The sequence below is a fragment of the Buteo buteo genome, chromosome 22 (assembly GCF_964188355.1).
Source record: "Buteo buteo chromosome 22, bButBut1.hap1.1, whole genome shotgun sequence".
NCBI classification, from domain to species: Eukaryota; Metazoa; Chordata; class Aves; order Accipitriformes; family Accipitridae; genus Buteo; species Buteo buteo.
Window position 1 is genome coordinate 12,268,161 of NC_134192.1, and position 18,048 is coordinate 12,286,208.

The 18,048-nt window shown below is 48.0% G+C and overlaps 1 protein-coding gene across 1 annotated transcript in view; it reads left to right on the top strand.

Annotated features, from left to right (window-relative positions):
• GABRA3 (gamma-aminobutyric acid type A receptor subunit alpha3) overlaps positions 1-18,048 on the top strand; it is a 70,161-nt gene that overhangs the window by 17,342 nt on the left and 34,771 nt on the right. The window lies entirely within an intron of this gene.

Sequence of the window (18,048 nt, forward strand, 5' to 3'; positions counted from 1 at the left end):
GCTAAGAAAATCTCCCACCGAGAGAGTTTCTATGGACAGTACTGACCTCCACTCCTGGTCTGGAGCTGTGCAATCATGCAGATCCTCTGCCCAGCCCTGCAAGGGCTGCAATGAGGGGCATCTATTTATAGTTCTCAAATTCTCTTTGCTGTGGCTCCCTGCAGACCTGGCACGCAGAGAGGCCTGTTTTGAACCCAGAGCTTGCCTTGCTTGCAAGAGTCAGAGAGAGGAGATGTGGCCAGGAGAAAGAGGTAGAACTGGCTGACAAAGGGAGAGACATCATGTACCCAAAAAGAAGGGATGCTCAAGGAGTGGGATGTGAGCAATGGGACCATCAGTGATCCTCCAAGAGTGACTGATGCATGAAATACCCTGTATATCCTTGTGCTGCTTACTGTGAAGAGTGACTGAAGTTCTGCAATCCTTACGTGGACAGTGTGATGCCCAGCAGTTACCATGTTGTTTGAGGTTCAGTGATGGTCCCTGTGCATCTGTACCTCCTGCAGCCTTATTTCCTAACTGATGAAGTTTAGGTCCATTGTGCTGCAACCGAAACACAACCATCTTGTGAATCCCTGGGGAGGCGCAGGAGGGGGGGTTTCCAGACTTGCCCCAGCCTTTTACTGCCTTACAGCCTCAAGAATCCTTTTAACATGCTTTGGCAATACAATGCTATCGGGGAGCACTTGCTGCTCAGGGAGGAGGTGCATGGGGCAAAACATGGTAAGGATTTCTTCCAGCTCAGCCAGAGACTGCTTCATGGGGGCCAGGGGTGTGTCTGAGGTGCTACTTGGTGTGAGGATGAGGAACCCAGAAGGCATCTGGAGCAGTGGTGGACAAGGTCTCTGTATTGGGTGGTCAGGGCAAGCCTGCACTCCAGGAAAATGTTGGCCTTTTCTACGGGATGTCAAGGAGGAAAAGATTCTGCCTCAAGGAAGAGAAGGAGAGAGTAGCCTGTTCAATTTTCTAAAAGATGGGCTGTAAACGTTCTAGATAAGCCAGTTTCTCCAACTGCAATTAAAAAGTAATTTGTACCATGTTAAGCAGCTAAGCTAGGATCAATCGGTGTTATCCCTCCTGGATGCAGCATCGCTTACAAGGTAACTCATGACCTTTCCTTGAAGCTTCTACCACGTGTCTCTGGAGTCCCTAAATGGCTGACTCGGCCCCACTGAGGGAGCAGTGGCTGGCAAGCATCCTGCCGGTCTGTGTCTGCATGACATGTTTCTGGACAGTTGAGGGTTAGGAGCCTACTGAAGTTTTCAGAGCAGGGGGTTTACTGGGACCAGCAAATGCAGGCAACTCAATTAAAGTAATGCAATTCCCTAGGCAGAACAAGTGACTTGGCCCCTTTGGTTTCTTCTTCCTTGGCAACAGGCCATGGCTGCCCAATACTTGTCCTCAGGGTTTGCAGCAAGTGGGTCCCATCCAGGCAGAGGGGAAGCACCAGTTTGTACCTTCACAACTGGGTATGTCTGCAGAGTGAAAGCAACCCAGGGTTGTGGCTGCCTCCTCTTCCTCATCTCCACTGGGTAGCTCTTTGTGGCTTGGTGTTAACATCTCCCTGCCTGTGTTGGGCTCAGTGCAGACGCCCTTGGGCTCAAGCACGTTTTGGTGAGGTCAGGCTCTGCTGCTCACAATAGGACTCAAATCAGGGATGCCCAACATGGGCCTACAGTGCCTTTTATCTGGCCTTACTATGTCAGCTCTGCCCTGCTAATGGTTTTGATCTATAGTCACCTGTTAATATTTATCCTGCTGATGTATTCCCTTTATTCTTTTGTAAGTGAAGCGTACTTCTGCTGGAGTTTTTCTTGTCTCTTCTTTCTGTGGTGCAGTGTTTCTTCCTGCTTTTTTAATGATGGTGTAGTTGGCAGGAAGGCTTCTGAGCAAGCGAGAAACATCTGTATCCCTGTCTCGCCACCTGTATTTCACTGATTCAAATGCTGATGGCCAAGAGGATTTGGACTTAGCTTCAGAGCGGCTCCTTCTAGGTTGAGACATTCCTGTGAGATGCTTGGTGTATTACACCTCAGTGCATCTGTCATTTTGTCCTGACCTCCTGCAGGTAAGGGCTTGTCTGTCATTATGTGAGCATTAAGGCAGAGGGACTGAAATAGTCAGAATAATTAAATTATAGAACTACCTTCTCTCAGAAGTACACTGCTCTTCAAGCTGAAACAGTGAGGGCTTATCTTCCTGGCAAGATCCAAGAAGAAATCTGTTTGCAATGAGAGTAACTTATAATAGTAGTAGAAATTGTTAAATTGTCCAGGTTGAAGTTTAGAGAACCTTTATTACCTAAAATCTGGATGAAATGTTGAAATAGTCCTTTTCTTCTGCGGATAGGTTGCAAAACGCTGGGGAAGGGACCCTCGCAAGCTCTTGGGGTGCCTGTAAAGTCGCAGCATGCAGCAGCCCAACTTTCAGGTGCTTGGTGGTGGACAGAGGGGTGGAGGCAAGTCTGTTCTTGGTCCCTTGGCAGGAGCATTGGGTACTGCCTGTTGCTGTGGGGACACCTGTGTGCTGGTGGAACAGTCCCGCTGCAGTATGTCCCGCTCCCCATTGCAGCAGAGCTGGTCCTCAGGTGTCCAGGGGTGACAGACTCGGTCTGGCCTTGAGCTCTTCTGCAGGATTTTTCACCTGTGCGTGCTGAAGCTGCCTGCAGCTTGTCATAAACATTATCTAGATCTACTGTTTGTGCAAGAGAGACATTAGATGACAAACCCAGTGGTCCTTTGTGGTTTGTTATGATTTCCAGGGTTTCAGGACTGTGTTTAATCTGTTTTTCCATCTTAATGTTCCACCTCTCCCAACTTTTCATCTCTTCTCTCTGATCTGACTTCATGCCTTGTATTGATTACTCCAGGGAGGAATTTGATCCTTTCTTAGAAAAAATCCATGTCTTATCTCAGATTTTTGTCTTTGTCTGAGATTCCTTGATGAGTTTTAATTTGAAGCTGAGGCATTGCCTGAACAGCATTTTCTCCTATTTACCTTTCTGGGCAACAGGGACCCTGCTCTGTCTCATCAAACTTCTGAAGTTAAGATCTATGAACAAATGAAAAAAAGGTTGTCTTCCCTTTGGGTGCAGCTCTCCAAAGGCAGCTTTGCCATGGATTTGCACAGCCCCAATGCTCTCCTCTCTCATGCAGAAATCCCAGTTGTGCTGCTGTTTAAACCCATGCCGTACAGGGAGAGGGAGCTCTGTGTGAAAAGGCATGCACACATCAGAAGGCAAGTGAGGAATACGGGCTTGACAGCTATGCCTAAGGGTGAAAGTCTTCTCTTAAATAACTTATGAATTTGCTTAGGGCAACAAGTCTGTATCAAAGCTTCAGGGATATCACAAACACTCCGTAGGGGTCAGAAACCCATTGTGAAAAGAGATTCATAGCTTTTTGTGTGAAACGGCACTTGGGCTTCAGGTCAGCACTGGGTCCTTTGGGGGCATCTCGCAGCTGCCTGTGCCTCTGCAGTGGTGTGGGAGGGAGTGGACCACCACGGTGGGTCCCTGCCCAGCCACCCTCTCCGTGGGGCAGTCGTGTGGCCAAAGTCGATGACCCGTGATGAGGCTGTCCTTGGGCAGCGCGTTCCTGGGCTCTCCAGAGGGGCCACAACCAAGTCCCCAGGCTGCCGAGGTTGTAGAGGGGAAGGTGTTTCTTGTGTTACTTTGGATGCCTTTTTTTAGATGGTGCCTTCATTTGCTGCTTGTGGCTCCAATGAGGAGTCTGCCCCAAGCTGCTAACTCCTCCATATATCCGCACATGTAGGCAAGAAGTAAGATTTTTCCCAAAGGTTGAGAAATTTTTCTAGGAAAGTGAATCCATTTGGAGGAATTTTTACCCCAGTGATTTGTACTGGAGTAACAGCTCAGAGCGTCAATGCTACATCAGACACCTGCAGTAAACCAGTGGGAACGTTAGGCAGCTGATCCCTGCCTGAGGGGAAGCTGGTGGGTGTGTGTTGGAGACGGTATGACGCAATTTGTTTATAATGACTTTGGAAGGGGGGAGCTGATGTTTAAGTATGTTGAACATGTGTTAGATGGTTTTAAGAACATTAGTAGATGATGTTAGAGATGGCTATAAACTGCTTGCAAGGATGTCTTTATTGATCGGTTGGACTATGGCAGCTACTCATTTATTAGAATTTCCACTCGTTTAGTCCCATGTAAAGGATTTATAATGTGTCTTTGATATGGATTGTGAAATAAGATTTTTTTTATTAGGTATTATAAAGTTTAAAAACAATTTTAATTGGTTTATTCTGGGAAGCTGGTGGTGAAACAACTGGTCAAATATTGAGGAAAGAGCAGTTATTTTATTTGTTGAGCTAGAGGATAAAATGTTTGCAGCAGTTCGTGTGCGTATACAGAGGCACTGATTATGTCTGATGAGGCAAAGTCATTGATCGTGTTGGTGGTGAATATCAGCCCAGTTCCATCTGGAAGAAGCAATCAAATCACATGTACCTGGGCCCCCTGAGGTGGGGGGATTAATGCTGCTGATTCAGACCTGTTAGCTTGTTAATGCCATTTCATTTATTTAAAGGTTATTGTTTGATTAAATAAGAATATTGGAGTGTTCATGAGGCTTTGGAAGATGCATGGGGCTTTGGGGAGTGAGTTGCTGCAAGACTATGAGGCTAAACTGTGCAGGGTCCCTTAACCAAATACTGTGAAAAGTCAGAGTGAAATTCTCACCCTGTTGCAGTAAATGGCAGAACTCTCACTGAGTCTGGTGGGGCAGGAATTTCATGTAATGATTTCTTTGTCTATGTGTACTGCCATGTAGCTTACTTTAAATATCTGCCTCTGAAGGACATACAGCTAATGCTTATTAAAAAAAAAAAAGTCTTTGTGGAGTACTGGCAATTGTAAGCATAGAGTATAGCCTAGAGAGAGTTTTTAATCTGCATTTTGCATTGTGAGAAAAGGACACCCCGTTCACTTTACCTTCTGGAAGAACATAATTCAAACCAAAGTGATGAGAACAACAGGCATGGAAAAAGCTTTTTGTTTTGTTTTGGGTTTTTTTTTCCCCAAACCCACTGGAAAATCCTATTGATGACAAGTTCAGACTGAATCAGTGGATGAAATGATTCATGACTGAAGCGAAATAAATTGTGTCTGAAAATTCAAGACGCTATTTCAACCTTGCAAAAGTCATTTTAGATGCCTCTTTTTTGGAAGGATCAGTTCTGATACAAGAAGCTTTGTCAATGAAAGGATCTGATGACCATAAAAAAAAAAAACCCACACAAAAAACCACAGCAATTTGCAAAGGGGAAGGTTACAGAGGGTCTGCACAAGGCTTACTGCATCCATCTGAATTCTTGGCGAGGAAGTTGTTTGTATCCATACAGGCCAGATTAGATTTTTTGCAGTCCTGCATTCCTACTTACTTACCTGAAGACATGTCTTCTGGAGAGCTGTGAATGTCATTTTAGCCAGCTAAGGCCATTGTCCTGCAAAAAAATGAAGGTGCAAACTCTTCTTTCCACAAGTTGTGTTTTCTGTAAAGGGTCTATGCACATGTGGGAATTGAATTACAGGCTTTTGTGCTTGAAAGATTCCCTTTGGAGAGATGCACCTGGTCTCGCCTGAGAATTTGAAAAAGCCTTTTCCTAGAAAAGGGCCCTGTCTGCTTGCATGAGGAAGGGTTAAAGAACAAAAGCATGAAATCTCCTTTCTTGTTTCCTGATCAATCTAGCCATCATGAGAGAAGCTTTCTGATAGCTTCTCTTTGTCATGTAATGTTAATACCATTAAGTCCACTTTGGCAAGGAAAGCGACGTATAATTAATTTGCAAATCAGGAAAGTGGATGTGATTTTTATACAAAAGAGAAGGTCTTTAACTGCAGAAGGCATTGTGTGGGCATGGCTGTGCTGCAGATGGGACCTCTCCTTTCCTGCAGGGCAGGTGTCCCTCCTCGAGCATTCCCCTCGGAGTGGTGATGTTGGGACCCTGAGGTCCCAGGCTGGGTTGGTTCCCCCATGTGCCCCACTCGGTGCACACACCTTCAGTGGGTCCCAGTTTGCTGGCAGCCAGAAAAGGGACTGAGTCTAACAAATAACAGGGGAACCAGGTGGAGCAAGGGTTTGCTTAGGAGTATGCAAGTGCCTCTGAATACCTGTGGAGCACGTTGGTTGAGCCAGGTGAAAATATGTTTAAGCCTCTGCCTCTGTCCACTTTCTTTTTTTTTCAGGCCTTAGCTCTATTAGAATTATTGTTATTTTGATGCAGAATGCATTAAAAAGGGAAAAAGAAAAAAATCCAAACCCTATCCGGACTGATTTGTTCCCAGAAAGATGTTTAATTTTGTATGTATAATTGAAAGGGGCTAAATATAGCTGTATTAATATTTATGGGCCTTATGTTGGAGTCAATACAAGAGTTGCTGTTCAAGGCAATTAAGCTTTACCTTTTCACATCTAGGATTTCAGCGTTTGGAGATGACAGTAGTTGTGTGACCTGCATCCAAGAGAGAAAAAACTAAAAGCATGCCATTATCTGTCGAATATGATACCCTGTATTTAATGCTGTTTGCTGACAGGCAGTTTGTCTCCAGCAAGGGTGATCTCTCAGAAGCAGGAATGCTATCTTAATAGGGTGGACATCGGAGAAATCGGTAGGCTCAGAGGCTTGCAGGAGAACTCTCCATGCAGCCAGTGCTGTGTTTTGGGAGGAATTGTGACTAGACTATCTCATGGGATCAGAAAGTGGGCATTGCCCACCTCTGCTGCATCGATACCTGCTGGGGACTAGGGGGAAATGATTATGGTGGCAGTTCATGGACTCCATTTATCTTCCTGCTGTGTCCACCCTGGAGCTGGGGCATAGGAAACGCGACCCTCAGTAGCTCATGTGCGGAAGCGCCCAGGGCAGGGAGGGCTGCTCGCACCCTATTCCTGGGCTCGGGCTATCTGCGTGTGTCTGCGGGGCTAGTCACAACCTTCATGTCGTTAAAGCACAGGGAAAGCAAATCCTGTCCAGAGATCTGAGCCGCTCTAGGGAGAGTGTGCACGGGGAATTAGGTCGAGGCTGTAATGATGAAAACAAGTCAGTTTGCGTTAATAACAAAGGCAAAATGATGATGCGCTTGATTTCTAAAGCGCTGCCTTTCAAGAGAAAGGGTATCACTAGGATAACACGACAAGAGTCCTGGCAGTGGTTGAATTGCCTTGCATTGCCGCTTTTTGGAAGCTGCAGCTCTTCACTGCTCCAGTTAACAAAGAAGCTGTTAGACGCTGTAAAATCTCTCACTGATAAGGACTGTCTGAATCCTGCCTTTCTACTAAATTTGATCAATGTGTCAGATTTTTCTTTTCTTCCGTCTGGACTCTAATAACTGCCTTTGAGAAGGAGGACTGCAGTACGGAGCCTTGGTCACGGCTGCTCTGCAGCCTCCTTGGGGAATGAGGGGTTAACCTGCCCTCCCCGGGGCTGATGCTCACAGCCAGGGCTGCAGATGGATGTTGTCTCAGTGAGGGTGAGCTTGGCGCTCATCCCTTCTCCTAAGACTCATGCGCCCCACAAATTTTGAAGCTTTGTGTGGGTGTGTTTCGGTTCTTTCACTGGTGCGTTGTATATTTTGGTAGCTGGAAGCCTTTTAACCCCCTTCAGTAAGCATCAGGGGAATGCGTTTTCTGATGGCTTTCATTAGCTTTTGCTGTTGGAGCACAATAGCTGCTTAAACAGGGAGGGAAAAGCAGAAACCAAATGGCACACCCGCAGAGGTAGAAATGGTGGCCACGCTCTTAGTGGTTGGAAATGAGTTTTCAGCTCCAAATGGCCGGCCCTTCTGAACTCAGCCTTGGCTCGGGGGATTCGCACCAGGTGACACTGACCCCAGCAGACTGGTATTTCCTATTTCCTATTATGGATGACAATAACCTTGCCAAAAGGTGTTGGCTTGATAGCAAAGGATTGTTCCTTGGTGTGCCTGAGAGCGAGCCAGCGCAGGGCTGAGTCCCACCTCATCTCTATTCCTGAACAAGGGCAAGGAAAGCTATATATTAAGGAACAAGGAAATTGCACCAGTTAAATTTAAAAAACTCATTTAGCTAAAGCAGCACAAGCCCCCATGAATATTTATCTGATGTTACGGAAGCATGTGGACTCCCACCTACTTTATTAAATTGATTTTCAATAAAAATGCCAGTGGAGGACGTTTGATTAATGGCTGGTGGGATGGTACAATTAATGTGAAGTCTGGAGTCAGCAAGAAGTGTCCCCTGAGCCCATGTGTCCCTGCTGGAGGCTGGGCTAAGAAAATGTTTCTAAACTTCTCTGAGGTACAACAGCAATGTTTATCCGTGTGGTTTCCATGATGGGGTGAACAGGAGCTGCTGTTTTGCTGCTGTTTGGCTGGTGCATGGTTTTGCTGAGGGCTGACGTCCTGACCTTGAAGCCGATGTGTGGCTTTTGCTCCCAGTGCTCTGCCTTTTCTTCTGCTTTTCACACCCCTCTGAGCAGGCTGCGCCTGAGAATTAAGCACAGCAACGAGCTTCAGCGATCATGTCAGGTTTGAGTGAGGCTCCCTGGGCCTTTGCATTTAAACATGCCTGGGATTAGCTCCATCAGCCTCCCGATCCGCTCAGCTCCTACCAATTTACCTGCTTGGATTTGTCTCCTGAAGGAAGGCAATTCAAAGCTGCAATGTTACAGCTCTATTAGAGAGCTGTAGTGTGGTTTCCCGCTGGGACCCCCGCCAGGGCTGGTGCCGCCTCTTTCTGATGAGCTGTCGGGAGCTCGGGTGGGAGATGCTGAGCGTGATGCAAGCGAGGGTTGCGGGCGCTGCGGTACCCAGGGAGCCTGGAGATCCCCGCGGGGTGAGGGGGCCTCCCAGCCCCTGGAGGGCAGCGGGGCCGGGGGCTGCCTGCGCAGCCTGAAATAGGAACTTTCCCCGGGGGTCTTGTGAAAAATCTTTGGAAGCTGCTGTGGGTGGGATGTTGCATCTCACTTTCCCTGCAGGGGGTTTCTGAGCCAGAGGCGTGGGTTTTTCGGGTGTGATGGTTAGGCGAGGACTGCACGGGAGCAGAGGCGGGTGGCGTGCCTCGGTGCGGCAGGGAAGGCAGTGTGTTAGGCAGGGAGGTGGGTCCGTCCTGGCATCCCTCGGCTCCACACCCGTGGAGCCCAGAGAGGTACTGCAAACCCTGTGAACCGCTGCAACGGGGGTGCCCGAGAGGCATCTGATAACCAAGACCTGGGGCACGAATCCTTCCCCCAGCCAGTGTGGGAGCCCCGTGCACAGGCTCCTGCACTGGGGAGCAGGATCAGTGCTCTGATGTGCTCACAGCTTCCCGGAGGGCAGGTGGTGCCCAGCAGGCTACGGCCAGATGGCATAGGGAGAGCAGCCGGGGGCAGAGATGGTGCAGATGCTCCTCATGCTGCCCTCCGAGGCTGAGAGGCTCTTGTAGTGGTCTCTATATTGCAGTACTTTGGGTTTTCCTCTGCATGCAAATGTATAATGAGGCCCGTGATGGCTCTGGGCAGTGCCCGTGCCAGCAGGCAGTGGATGGGTGCAGATACTTTCAGCGTGTGCTGAATTGTTGGGGCACTCCCCTGCTGCGCTTGCATTATCGGGGAGCTGGGCCAAGACTGGGCATGAGGGAGAGTGATGGGAACAGAAAGGAGTAAAACAAAACAAAACAAAACAAAAAAGACGGGAGCAGGTGCTGGCTATTATGTATGAAGCAGAAAAAGAGGAGAGTTCTGGTTGAAAACAGAAGCTGAGAAAAGGCAGATTGGCAGCCAGCATATTTCTGGAGACAGCTTTCTCCTCTGTAGGCTGTGAGTCGCCGAAGAAATGTGTCAATAAAGCACACTCGCAGGCACTGTCTCTAATAAATATATATTTAAGGGAGACATTTCTTCAAAACTTCTGCTAGGAGATGTCTAATTCTGAAGGGATGGCATGAAAAATGACATCTCCAGTGGAAGCAGAGAGTTGCCATGGGAACTGGAACGCTCTGAATGCACATCGCTAAAACAAGAAAACATTCTCCCCAGCAAAGGAAATTAAAAATTACATCTGGAGGCATCTGCCCTCTGCTTGTCTCTAATGGGAGTATCAGAGTATTATGCAGCATATCGTAATTTGTGTAGTGGGTAGAACTGAAAATGCAATATTTGTTGCCGAATTTTTGTGAGTAACTGTGATAAAAAGCCTTCCTGTGCGCGGGACAGACAACGCTGGTGTCTGAACAGTGCTGGGGAGGGGAAGATTTAGAGCATAAGGGAATTTCCTTTAAAAGGGTTTTGCTTACTTGGGAATAAAACAACATCCTGAGTGCACAAATAAGCCCATCTCACTGTGTGTGGATCACCCTGCTACTCCTGGGGTTTGCTGGCCCCATTTGCTGGCCAGGGACTTCCCTGGGAGGCACGGTGATGGAGGGCCACAGTGCGTGTCTGGGGTTTTATCTTGTGCTTTGGAGACTCTCTATTTCTGCTTCCAAGCCTTGGACGGCAAACACAGGAGGAGTCATTTCTGAGTGGCAGAGGTGGACTCGCAGTCCGTGCTGTCTAATGCATTTCTTGGTGCGTTGGCAGCAGTGTGTGCAGAGGTAACACAGGGAGCTGGGTGAGCCCAGGCAGCGAGGAGAGCTTGCCGTACTGTACAACAGGACTCCAGCATCAGAGGAAATGCTAAATTGACCAGCGCAAGGCAATGTGAATTAAATAAGTTTATTTGTACGATGTATCGGCATTGCTGCAAACTAAATGAGCAGCGGCCATGCAGCCCAGAGACCCGTGCATGACGGGGGAGAGACAGCTCCGTGGAGACCTTGGCTCTGCGCACAGCTCAGCGGTCACACTGGCAAAGACCATGTTGGGGTGCATAAGGAAGGGAAAGCATTTGTCTGCATTGCCCTGGGGGTGGTGGTGAAGGATGCCAGAAGCGTCACCGGAGGCACACTGTCGCAGGAGATGATTAAGTTCTTCTGCTGAAGGAAATGCTAGCCAGGAGCTAATGGATAAGGGAACCAGAGTGCAAATGACTGTGTTGCTCCCTGCCATGGTTTTCTTGTATCTTTGTCTCACTACCTGGCATTGGCCTCAGGGGACAGGCTTGAGAATTAAATGGACTCTTCCTCTCAGCTATACAGCAAGCCCCAGGAGCCACTTTCTTTTTCTTTTTTTTCTTTTTTGCACACTCCAGTCCGTCATGCGGTCTGGCAATCCTCAGCCTGCAGAGCAACCTGGAACAAAATATAGCCAGAGGCATGGGAAGGCAGTGCTGGGGCTAAAAGGCAGATGGGGAAACTCAGGCACAGCAGAACTGCATTGCATGCTCAGTGCCATAGTGCAGATTAGCACCAATGGTGGGGTTGGAGCTCAGAGCTCTGCCTGCAAACCTCACGCACTTGATTGAGACATCTTGTTTATTCTTTCCCCCTCTGCAATGACATAGAATTAATGCAATGCAGTGTGTTTCTCATTTGATTTTTCTTGCATTTCTCTGCTTGCTTTCTGGCTTTCCAATCTTTCCATTTGTTTTCTATGTATCAATGATTACCAGGTTAGCAATAGCAGTTTTGTATTGCACCCTTGTGCTTATCTTTTTCCTGGGGATCTGCCTTGAGCTCTGATGAACTACAGAGCTCAGTAGTTCCTTTCCAAATGCTAAGGATTTTACTGGCACTGATCTGACGTTTTTGCAGCTCCTCTTCAAGCATGCGAGTGGCCTGTTGGGAGGTGATGATTTCTGTTAAAGAAAGACTTGCTGCGAATGAGTTAACAAAAGGTTCAGTGTTTTTAGAAAAGGGAGTAAGTGATAATCTGCTGGGGCCAGTCTGCAAGCTCCCTGATGGAGAAGCTTCAGAGGTGCACCACATCCACGCGGGTTCTGGATAAGCCTGGTCTAATGACTGACTCTCGCAGCCAAGTTATACACGTGTGAGGGCACACAGCAAAGGCAGCGGCTCAGTGGCTGCTTTGTTCTGGTGCCTTATCCTTCCCGTGTATGTGCAACTTCAGCCACAGTACTGGGGCACAGGACCTGCTGCAGTCTTTCCTTGAGGGTGCTGTTCACCAAAACTCCTTCATGTGGTCAACAAGAACATCATCACTGACCCCTAAAGAAGGAAATTAACTGAAGGTGAAGTCAGGAAGGCAGGCCCAATACGAAACGCAGGTGTTTTGCCAGTAACATGGAGAGGTTTGCCTAATGCTGGAGTACCAGTCTGGCATCTTTGCCCTCATCTCATTGCTCCCTCCAGTGTGTACAGCTATGTAGGCACCCTGCAGGACTGTGGTCAGCAAAATTTTCCTGGCTTTGGTTTTGTTAGGGCCACAGCTACATGTACCAGCTGGCAACACGGTGTCATCTGAATGCTCTTCCCCTGTCCACTGGGACTGGCAGGGATTCCCTTCCCCGAGCACCTCTGGCTTAGCCATCAAGGACAGGCTTTTATACTGAATAAGTTAAATTATGCATGCTAATTTATATTCACACATTTTCTCATTGTATTTATACTATATAACAAACATGTTTATGTAGCATCTCTCTTCTGTTACCACAGGGTCTCAAAGCACTGTAGAACCTCTAAAAGCAAGCTCATACATACATATTCCTCCTCTGTCTTCGTAGCATCTGAGGGTGTCCTAAGTCCTTAAAATAGTAACTACAGTAGCTTTGTTCATTCTGTCTTTTCTGTCTGTAGCAAAAATAGCGCCACTAATTTGTAGTCTCTGTTTGTAGTCTGTATGTGTGAGAATGAGGGGTGTGTGTAAAGCCTCCATGACTGTACATCCTCTAGCAGTTGCTGCTTCTGACTTTCTCTTCTATCTGACTCTCTCTTCTATTCTGACTGCACTTTATGTTTATCAATAGCTTGCACCACACCCTGATTCTAACCTCTGTATGTGTATTTTAATGCAGTAATAAGAATATGTGCGTGTGCATGCCTGCATGGGGCAATGAGGGGAAGCTAAGTTAAACTACATAAGCCAAATGCATAGTTCTGTTGAGTCTTGCGTTAGTTTTTTGCCTGGGCTCCTAATGGAGTAAGGCTTATCACATCTTTCTTTCTGCCTTTTGTCTTCTAAAAACTTTTGAGCCTGTTGGCTGATCTGAACAAAACCTGTCAGGAAGGTAGATATCTCAGAGATTTTAAGTTCCTGCAAGATTTGTGGAATTATGCAGCTGAGTGGAAAAAGACCTGAAGTAGAGAGAGGTAACTAGATGGGATCAACTGCTGTTAGGCATCTGAAAAACAGGCAGGAAAAGCTGATCTGTGGGAAAGCAGCGTTTGTTGGCTCCACTAATGGTACAGCAGCATCTCTCCTAGGCTGTTCTGCTGGATAGAGCTCTAACCTGCATCCCCCACTCTTGGTAAATGTGAGAAAATGCCTTTCTCCAGCGTGGGAGGGTGTGAAATCCCTATAGCATCTTCTACAGCAACACGTGGACTTACTCGCTGCGCCAGGAATGCCTAGACCCCCCCTTATCCATTGCGTGTTGAGATAAAGAGGCAGTGTAGCATGCTCTGTGCAGGGAGTTCAGACCAGAAAACTGGGCTACCCTGTGCCATTACTCACATGGAAGTGCTAGGGAGGCAGTGCAGTTTCTCACCCGGAAGGGACAAGCAGATGCCCTGTGTGCCACTCAGCGCTGTGCTGAGACACTGGCTCCCTGCTCACTTGGAAGCAAGGAGGAATAAGATGTGCCTGACTCCTCTGCTTTCAGCAGTAGTTATGTCTTGATCCAAACTCCATAGCCAACGTGTTACGTAGGCATGGAGAGAGCTGAGACCTGGGTCAGAGCCACAAGCATGTGTATAGCGCATTTGGAGACTGCTTAGGGATTTCTCTTCCAAGAACTGAGCTGATCTTCCCTACATAACCCAAGGAGTTTTTGCCCTGGGTGGCTTGTGCCCCAGGGATCACCTAGGAATTAGACATCCATCTAGGCATTACAGTGTGCCATAAAACCTAGACAAGCCATGCTCAAGTGGTAACTGGGTCACTTCATGGTCCTGCATCTGGTTCCTGCAGAGGACACTGGATGCAGCCATGTTACAAAGCTGCGTATTGCGGCATGCTGTGTGAGACAGGCAATAAATCTCTTCATTGCATCAGCTCTCCCCTGGCCCTGCTAAGAAAGAGAGCCAGGGCAGCAGGCCATCTCTTTGAGGGATTTGACAGGCATCATCTCACTTCATCTGGGCTGAAAAATTAAGTACATGTAATTGTAGACCATGCTGATGTCTCTCATCATGTTTGAGTGGTTTTGTTGTCAGCTGTCTCTTGAGAAAGCCCCTGAAATTCTTTTGAACTTCTTGCTACCCCTATGCTGAAATATCCAAGTTGGGGGGAGAAAGGAGAAAGAGCACAGCTGGAAGTGATACCACACGCGTATCTGTGTTTACAGATTTGATGACTTCTCTCTAGTCTGGCTGGAGGACATGCAATTGTAGACACTGATGTGCCATCACACCAGAGAGAAAGTAGTGATTAATCACCGTGGCTCACAGAGCAGCAACTTGGGAACTGTCTGTACAGCAAACACTGGCAGTCCCAGGGGATTCGAGCAGCAGCGGTGGGTGATAAACCAACCCCTGTGAAAAGATGTCTTGGCACCCCAGGATGGGAGGGACAGGCTTGATGCTTTCATGGAGAGCAGCAGATAGCCTTGTTTCCTGTGTAAATGTGATGCCTTTTTGATCATAACTCTGCAGAATTCACTGGCAGTGTAACTGAGGGGGTCAGATCTGTTACACAGACTGAGTTGTTTCAGCTTTACGAGCGAGACAGGGTGACCACTTCTGGAAGCAAGCAAATAGCCGAGCAAAACTGCATTAGACAAATAGTTCATGACACATAGGCACAGCTAGATACAGATCTGATCCAAAGGTCTCATTGGCAATCCCCTGCAGGCTTTTACTCACCCCTGCTTTTGTTGAGATAAGACATTTGTTTCAGACATTTATATTGTTTCTTTCCTTACTGTGTGGTTTATTTTGCAGAGTACAAATTTCCCAGTGCTCAGTCCTTGGCTGACCCCACTTTGCAGTGGATGAGCATCCCATCATCTTTAACCATGTTGTCCCAGGTGGGAGCATGAGGCTAAGGCCAGCCTTCATCCACGGGACCCTGGTTGTCATCTTCATCTCTACGCTCACTAGAGAGAGGCAGATGCCATCAGAGGCAGTCAGGTCTGGGTGGGCTGACCGATGTCTGAGATTACCCTCCCACCATAGACAAAATGGGGCCAAGGGGGTCTCTCTTATGTCTTGATGCTTCTGCCCAAGTGAGTTTTTCTGGAGATGTGTTGGTGGTTTAGGTAGTTCAGGGAATTAAACCTGATGCCGCTCTTAGTTCTGTCTGGCCTGCGCAGGACTGGACCAGCTGCCAGGCCTTCTGGTGACACTCTTGGCCATTTGGCATTGACTTCTGTAGGCTGTGTGGTGTGCTACCAAAAGCCTTTGCTTCTTACTGATTTCAACTGTTTCAATTCTATGTAATTCTATATACAGAGGTGGCTACAATTTATTCCTATGTAAGGAAGGCTGCTGGCAGGACCGAGACACCCTATGTATGTTCTGGGTTATTCTTCTTTGAAGAACATGTGCATGCTGCCATCCACTTTTGGGAAAGATGCTCAGGCTGAACTCATCAAACCTGGGTAAATGTCTGCAATATGAGACTTGGCTTTTGCTTGTGAACAAGTAACTTTGTATTCAAGGATGCTGAAGCACTAAGACAGCCAAGCAACATCTGAAAATATGTATTTTTACTTTGGGACTGGGAGTTTGAAGAGGTTGACTGTGACCTCTCTATGTGTTTTCTGAGATCCCCAAGTCAAAATGAATTGAGGAGAGAGAAGGAGCAGTGCTGAGAGCTGCCCAGATCTCTCTGCGCTCCAGCTGTGCTCTCCCTTTTGGAGATGCTGGAGGAAATGCCAGTACCTTCTCCATTTTTTGCTGTCTCTGTTCCCCAGCCTTCCCCTCCTGACCCATGCATAACCTCTGCTCCCAGCATACTTGGTGTGAAAGCATCCCAGGTGCAGTAGGGATGTTTGTGGTCCTGACATTAGCAATAGCTCATGCTGCTTTGTGGCCTTTGGGTGGCAGGAGCTCCGTCAGTCTATGTCCTTGGAGTCAGCTTTATCCCCTGGCTGGGCTGGACAAACCTAGGAGGCATTAACAGCGCTGCAATGATGTTCACTGAAATGTTTCCTTCTGTGCTGTTATTCCTGAGCTCCCTAGCAAAAAAATGCAAGAAAAGCATCTCTAATGTCTGTGGGAGAGTCTTGCTGGCCCTGCAGCAGGAGAGCAGCACTGAAGGCTACATCAGGGGTTTCATGTGTGTGGTTGGTGATGTAGAAGATGTCATGTCTCCATTCCTGCAGCTCTTGCAAGGGAGGTTGTGGTAAGAGGCAAGATTGCCCTCTCCCCTGTGCTTTCCCAGTACTGGCACAGCAGTCCCAAGGGCAAAGACACAGAGAGAGTACCCTGTGCCACACCACCCAGAGATGTGCCCTTCCTTCTTCAGTGCCTCTCTTCTTACTGAAAGGAGACACAACTCGGCTCCTACTTCCCAAAACAAGGCAGCACCACAGGTTAAAAGGCCATCTGAAAAACCGAGGTAGGAACTGGCAAAGGCAGCAGTCCTGTTGTGGTGGGGCTGATGCTGTCAGTGAGAGGAGGCACCCAAGGATGGAGTTCTGGCTGGGGGCTGCAGCGTGCTGGCTCCGAAGGCAAGGGCTGCCCTGAGTTATGGTGTGGCTTGGCTCCAGCGGGCTCATGGGGCTTGTAGCAAAGGTCATGGAAGCCTCTTTTTTTCCAGAGGCTAAAATTGGAAGGAAAATTAAATCCCCCCACTGAGAGGCTGAGAAAACAAAGAATGCAACAGCCAAAAAGCTTCTGTGTGCAGCTGCAAAAATTACCTTCTGCTGCTTATTAATTAGTATGGCAAGGATTTGGGAGAAGGCATGAGGTGGAAGTCGGTAGTACAAACCAACTTCTTGTGTTTCCCTTCCTGGGGGTGCTGGGTTAGCTGTAAAGCATCATCCTGTCCAGTGTGCTTACTTTGGGTTACATAATGTGGGAAAGAGCTACGCAGCATCCCCTCTCTCTTCATGGAGACACTGTCCTCACCGCAGGCTGGTGGAAGTCCTTCCCAAAGGATTTTGTGTATTTGAGTGGACACTGGACAGGTCCTTGGAAGAGGATCACTGAATAAGGGGACCTCATCAAGCTGAGAAACTCTTGAGCTGAGGCTAAATGCAGTCTAGGAGGGTGTTAAGGGGCATTATCAGCTTGTTATGACACTTTTTAGGTTGTGACCATGGTTGGAGAAGGGATATTGGGCTGGCTGGATTCCAGAGCAGTTCATACGGAGCCCAGTGCAGAAGCATCTACCTCCAGGAGCTGGGCTGGAGCAGTTTGAGGGTTTGTACCCCTGGGTGCAGAAGAGCTTGAATAGCACTGTCCTGCTTTCTAGTCTCAGCCATGCCATTCACAGAAACACCAGTACAGACAGGCTTGTCACCTCCGAGCTCCCTTAGGTCCCAGCACTGCCACGTGGAGCACAGCCTCAAGGAGGTCCCAATTCCCTCGCTCATCCAGCTTATCTCTGAGATAAGGCTGTGCAGCCTCCCTGACGTCAGCACAGCAGCCAGGAATCCCCTGCACGAAGCCGCAGTGGCTTCGCCCCTGTTTTAATAGTGCACATCATTTGGGAGCCTCCAGTGCTTGGATGCAGGCACATCATTTCTGCTAGCTTGCGGCATAGCCTCTGGGAACCCCCGCCTGGGAAACGTGACTGTGTTCAGCACATCCGCAAACCTCAAGAGCTGAAACACAACCGTCCGAGTCGATTATATTACGGCTGAGATTCTTAAATAAACAGCACTTGATGAGTGCAGCGGGATGTTTAATAAGAGCCTCCTCAGCCCCCTGTGCCCCCCGCCTCCTATAATCACTTGTAGAGGCAACCCTACAATCTACAGCCGGCGAGGGGAGAGGCAGCGAGGCAGCATAATTTGTATTCAGCTCTGCTACTGCTCCTAGTGCTTCCAAGAAGCAAGTAAAA